Below are 6098 nucleotides of genomic sequence, written 5' to 3' on the forward strand. Positions count from 1 at the left end.
TATTTTTTAAAAACCCTACTTCTTGAGTGGTTTTTAGTAATTTATATTTTCCTAGAATGTTGCCTGTCTCATCTAAGTTTTCAAATTTTCTGGCACAAAGCTACAAATAGTGTTGCCTTATATTTGTTTTTCTCTCTGATATGTTCTGTGATATGTTCTCTCTGATATGCTTCCTTCTTTTTGCGAATATTATTTATTTGTGTTTGCTACTGCTCCATTCCCAATTTTTAAAATCAAGTTAGATGGAGGATTATCTATTTGTCTTTTAAGTGCAAAAATATTGTGTGTCTACAGTATCACTTAGAGAAATGTACCCTCCTAGTACCCATTATTTGGAATGAGTGTCTACTGTTTATGGAGTTTTTCTCTCTAAAGCAGTTTCAAGGTTTATGTAGTCAAATACATATCTCATCTTTCCCATCTTGCCTAGGGAGGCTTCGTATCCCAGAATCACAATACAGTTCCCTAAATGTTGTAGTAACGTATAGCTCTGTTGTTTAGATTATGAGTTCATCTGGAAATTGTATTTGTGCACAGGGTAATGTACGGATCTGACAAAGATGAAAGCCCAATTGTCCCAACACCAATTCAGAAAGTCCATTCTCTCACTGATTTGAATGACACATTTAACACTTTATATTTCTCAAAACAAACTCTACTTGGTTAATGTATGTTATTTTATACAAATACACTGCTAGATTGGAATCATTTATTTATATTAAGATAAGGTTTATTCCATCTATATTAGTAAATAAAAATTGTTTTCTTTTTCCATTTTAGAGAATGAGGGTTCTCATTCAGCTTTGGTACAAGATTATGGTAACTGTATAGAGTGATTTTGGAAGCATTCCATTTTCCTATACTCTGGAATATTTAAATTATCAAGTTAACTATCTGTTCATTGAGGGTGTAATAGAACATACCCATGAAACCATCTGGGCTTGAAGGATTTTAGAAGGATAGATCTTTGATTACCTTTTCAAATTCATTGACGATTATTGGCATATTCATCATCTGGCCCCTCTTGAGTCAATTTTGGGTAATTTATATTTACCCAGACAAAAGTTCCTTTCAACTGCCTTTTTAAATTTATTGGCATAATGTTACACATTATGCTCCTTTATAATTTTTCATCTCCTTTAAATCTATTCCTACATCCCCTTTTTATTCCTGATGTTGTGTTCCCCTCACAATTTTTGGTGTTTAATGTTATTTTGCTGTGGTTGAATTATATAATCTCCATCATTTCCATGTTGCGGTCTATTTATATGACTAATAAAAAATACTCCAAAATACTCCATGAGCATTTTCCCTCATAGTTAATCCAGGAAAAAATGTACATTCTGTGTTTTGGGGCACAAACAATGCAAGTACACCTGCAAAGTTAATTGTCCACTAACACCTGTGTTAGTTCTCTCTCATGCTGCTAATAAAGACACACCCGAGACTGGGTAATTTATAAAGGAAAGAGGTTTAATGGAGTCATGGTTCCACATGGCTGGGGAGGCCTCACAATCATGGTGAAAGGCAAAGGAGAAGCAAAGTCATGTCTTACATGGCGGCAGGCAAGAGGGTGTGTGCAGGGGAACTTCCATTAATAAAACCATCAGATCTCATGAGACTTATTCACTACCAGGAGAATAGTATGGGGGAAACTACCTTTGTGATTCAGTTATCTCCACCTGGCCCTTCCCTTGACACGTGGGAGTTATAGGAGCTACAATTCATGAGATTTGGATGGGGACACAGCTAAACCATGTCAGTACACCTACATCGTTACTTTGGACTGTAGACAGTATAGGGTATTGATTAAGAGCACAGACTCCGGGGTCAGACTGCCTGTATTTAAATCCCAACTCCAGCACTCACCAGCTGTGTAGTCTTCAATGAAACATGAAATGTCTTTATGTCTCAGTTTTCCCCTCCATAAAATTGGGTTAATTATAGTATCTACTTCCTAGGACTGGGATGAGAGGCAGCTAAGGTAATACATGAAAAACATTTAATGCAGTGTCTGATAGTGAGTAAGCACTCTATATGTGTTAACTACATTTATCTGTCTGACCTATCAGTATTCAAATTAAACTGTTAAAGTCTCCCAAGAGGCTTGAATTCATTTTGTTTTTCAGCAAAAATATATTACTGAGTCTGGGCTATGTGACCTGATCTGCCTTCTTTGGAGTGCTGTAGATTTAGCTGTGAATAAGACAGGCACATTCTCTGCCTTTGCAAAGGGGCCTTCTGAAGACTTGTCAGCATCTCTTTGGAGATGTGTATGTATATATGTGTGTAATCAATTCACACTGTTCCATGAAGCAAGAGGCCTTTTGCAACCTATTCCAAGTCTGCTTTCTTGTGGGTGTCTCAGCCACTTCCTCAGAGATGCACCTTATGTGCTAGACCTCTTTGATTCATAACAACAACAATAATAATATCTTTTTTAAAAAAAAATGCTAGTAATAGCAATAATAGTCTTGAATATCTACTACCATCAGTGCCCTCCAGCCAAAGACCACCTGGAACCCACCTATAGTTGAGCAAATTGGCTGTATCACTTGTTGCAGCGAGGGAGGACACATGCCATGGAAAATAGTGGGGTGTCTCAAGAGGGTGCTAGAATGTGTGATGGATTTGGACTGCGGTCACTCTTACAAAGGCAGTTGGATCAGAAGAGAATCACATTAAATGTTATTCTAACACCTACAAGAAAATTCGGATGTGATCCCGGGGTTCCCTCTTCATTCTGTTTTAAGTCAGTGAAAGTTGAGTGTTTGTCTACCTCTTTAGCATTTTCCCTCTCTAGAGTATATTTTCAGTCATTGTCCATAGGGAAGAGAAAGTCAGATTCAGAGGTGAGCACTGAGCTCCTTAGACACAGCTGTCAGCAAGAGTCACCTGATTTGTTGAATTCACACAGATTGGGAGGCCAAGCTCTAGGCGGAGGAAGTGCTTTCCTAGAATCACGTGACACATCAATACCCTGCCTGCCAGGTCTCTTGAGATGAGCATCATGTGATTAGATGTATGCAAGAAAATTGTAAATTTTAAAATAACTTTTACTAGATTTTAATCACAATGTATTACAGGTATATTCTAGAAAATACAGATAAGATATGGACTTATTGTTTCCATCCTTTTATTCCACTTTTTAATTTTGAAAATCACTTCCAAATATTTGTATTTCATATTTAAATTGGCTCACAATTGATACACGTAACACAAAACCACATCTTAAACAAAGAGGTGTTTCTTTTCTTTTTTTTTTTAACTGTAGTAAGAACACTTACCCTGAGATCTACCCTCTTAACAAATGAAGTGTATGATACAGTATTGTCAACTACAAACACAATGTTGTGTAGCAGGTTTCGAGAGGGCTTGCTTTCTCTACATAACAAAAAGTCTGAAGGTAGGCAGTTGGCGGTGATGGTTGAGAGGCTCAGAATGTTCAAGGCAGGCAGTGATGCTCTTCCCCTTTGAGTTTGCTAGAAGACTGCTGGTAACTCCGAGTATAGCATCTGCATTCCAGATAGGAAGAATGGAAGAGGTGGGCACAGTCACATCAGCCCCATTTAATAGAAGAGCAAAACTTTCCCAGCAGCACATCTCCCAGTCGACTCCTTGAATCTTTTGATTAGATATGGGTCATTAACCCTTAATAGTTTAAGGTTAAAAAAAAAAGAAAGAAAGAAACGGGTCATATGCAAGAGGTGTTGGGGAAATGAAAAGCAAGCTTGTTATGATTGACTGAGACCAAGAAATGATTCCTTTCCTTGGTCTGGTGTAATGCCATCCCAGATAAAATAGAGCTCTGTTAGCAAGACAATAAATGGGCAATGGATAACGTGACTGGTACAGTGCTTTTTATGAAAAATTTGGAAAACGCTGATAAGCAAGAAAAAGAGACTATATATACACATATATAATATACAATAAACATTATTTTACACAGAATTAAATAATGCAGCACATTATATTCATTTGTTTCTCCCTTTCTTCCTTAAAAAGCTATAAAGCTATCAATTTGATGATAATATTTTACTCTACCATCCTTCTAGTCATTACATGTTATTCTTCTACTTTATCGTTTTTTGTTTGTTTGTTCAAGATGGAGTCTCGCTCTGTCTCCCAGTCTGGAGTGCAATGGTGCGATCTCGGCTCACTGCAACCTCTGCCTCCCAGGTTCAAGCGATTCTCCTGCCTCAGCCTCCCAAGCAGCTGGGATTACAGGCATGTACCACCACGCCTGGCTAATTTTTGTATTTTTATTAGAGACGGGGTTTCACCATGTTGGCCAGGCTGGTCTCAAACTCCTGACCTCAGGTGGTTCACCCGCCTTGGCCTCCCAAAATGCTGGGATTACAGATGTGAGCCACCGCGCCCGACTGCTTCTACTTCATTGTGAATGGCTACATTATATTTTAGTATGCATTGGATCATAATTTCTTTAACCAATTGTCTCTTGAATGTTAAGTTTTCACATAGTTTCTCTCTATTTTAAATAACACTGCAATGAATAAATCTCAGTTAATCTTTTTGAAAATTCTGAGTTATTTCTTTGAGCAAAACATTTGAAATTTTAAACGCAAAGTTTTAATACTTTTGATGTAGACTGAAAAATTATTCTCCAGAAAGATTGTAACAATTTTCATTCATTCTGTCTCATATTTGGAAATGCATCCTCAACCACACTTCATTTAATCATTAAAGAAAGTTGGCAATTTGATAGTTAAAAATGAAAGTATCAGGCTATTGTTTTATTTATTACTAGTCAGGTTGAATTTTTAAAATGTTTACTAGCAATGTTTCTGTAAATTGCCCATTTTCTATGTATTTTTCTGCTTGTGTTTGTGATTAATAGTTCATTATAAAACATAAAGTAAATAATATTGTTCATAATTTCCCTGTACAGAGAGAGAATCACTATTATTTATCTATTATTCATACAAATTCCCTCTGTCTCACTCACACTCTCTTTCTCTCTTCCCCTCCTCATCTATCTATCATCTATCTATCTATCTATCTATCTACTAATTATTTCTTTTGGCTAGATATCCAAAACAGGTAACAAAAATGTTTAGGCTTTAATTAAGAATGATCAAATTACTCTCTGAAACGTACCATGATACACTCTCATGAGCATTATGGTAATACTATGTTTTAAAATATTTGCTAATTTTAGAGGCAAATTTGAAAGTTTTCTTCTTGTCTGTGCTTAGGTCCTCATTTTGCTGTTCCTAATCTTGGCTATTTGGGGTCTCTTTTCTCTTAATAAGACTTGGTCAGGGCTTACCTATTTTGTTGTTTTCTTTCCAAGACAGATCTTTTATACTTGATCATTATAATATTTTTCTATTTCATTTTGTATTACTTTTATCTCTATTAATTTCATCTTCCCATTTTCCTTCTTTTGCTGTTTGTTTCCTAGCTTTCTGAGTTGAATACACACTTAATTCAGTTTTACTCTTACTTGTATACAGTTGGATTCATTTAAGGATTCAAATCACCCTCAAGGTGCAGCTTTGCCAAATCCATCCCTCCCCATTGTTTTTCTCCAAACAAAAAAATAGCTTTTTGAAAATAAAACAAAGTGGTACTCTATCATATGAAACATTTCAAACAAGTCAAAGAAATATAAAAATGAAGGAAAATCACCTGATATTCTATAATTCAGAGCTAACTACTATTGTCATTTTGGGGGTCATCTTTCCAGAAATTTCCATTTTATAAATGTACCTAAAATTTATGCAAAAATGGTGTTATACTATACTTTTAGTGTTATGCTGTGTACTGAAAACCTTTTCCTGCTGGTGAACGTATATACATAATGGCTTTTAATGGCTAAGTTATAGTCCATTGTATAGATGTGTTATAATTTAATCCACAAGAAAGACACATTTTGGCTGTTTCCAATTTTTCACCATTTTAAACAATAATTATATCTTGTATTTGTCTAACTATCCTTTGAGTAAATACCTACAAAAGAAAAGAAATTGCTGAGTAACTACAGAGACAACATGTAACTTTTCTTTTTCTTTTTTCTTTTTTTTTTTTTTATTAATATTTTCCCAGTTTTTATTTGTATTTTAGTTTTATTAACT

At 35.4% G+C, this 6098-nt stretch overlaps 1 long non-coding RNA gene across 1 annotated transcript in view; it reads left to right on the forward strand.

Moving 5' to 3' along the window:
- The window catches only part of LOC116540361, a 37202-nt gene that overhangs the window by 2155 nt on the left and 28949 nt on the right, over positions 1-6098 (forward strand). The window contains exon 2 of the long non-coding RNA XR_004264404.1: positions 1571-1573. This is a non-coding gene — a long non-coding RNA (uncharacterized LOC116540361). The remainder of the gene's footprint in view (positions 1-1570; positions 1574-6098) is intronic.

The sequence above is a fragment of the Sapajus apella genome, unplaced genomic scaffold, assembly GCF_009761245.1.
Source record: "Sapajus apella isolate SASKATOON/1434 unplaced genomic scaffold, GSC_monkey_1.0 scaffold139, whole genome shotgun sequence".
Lineage (NCBI taxonomy): Eukaryota > Metazoa > Chordata > Mammalia > Primates > Cebidae > Sapajus > Sapajus apella.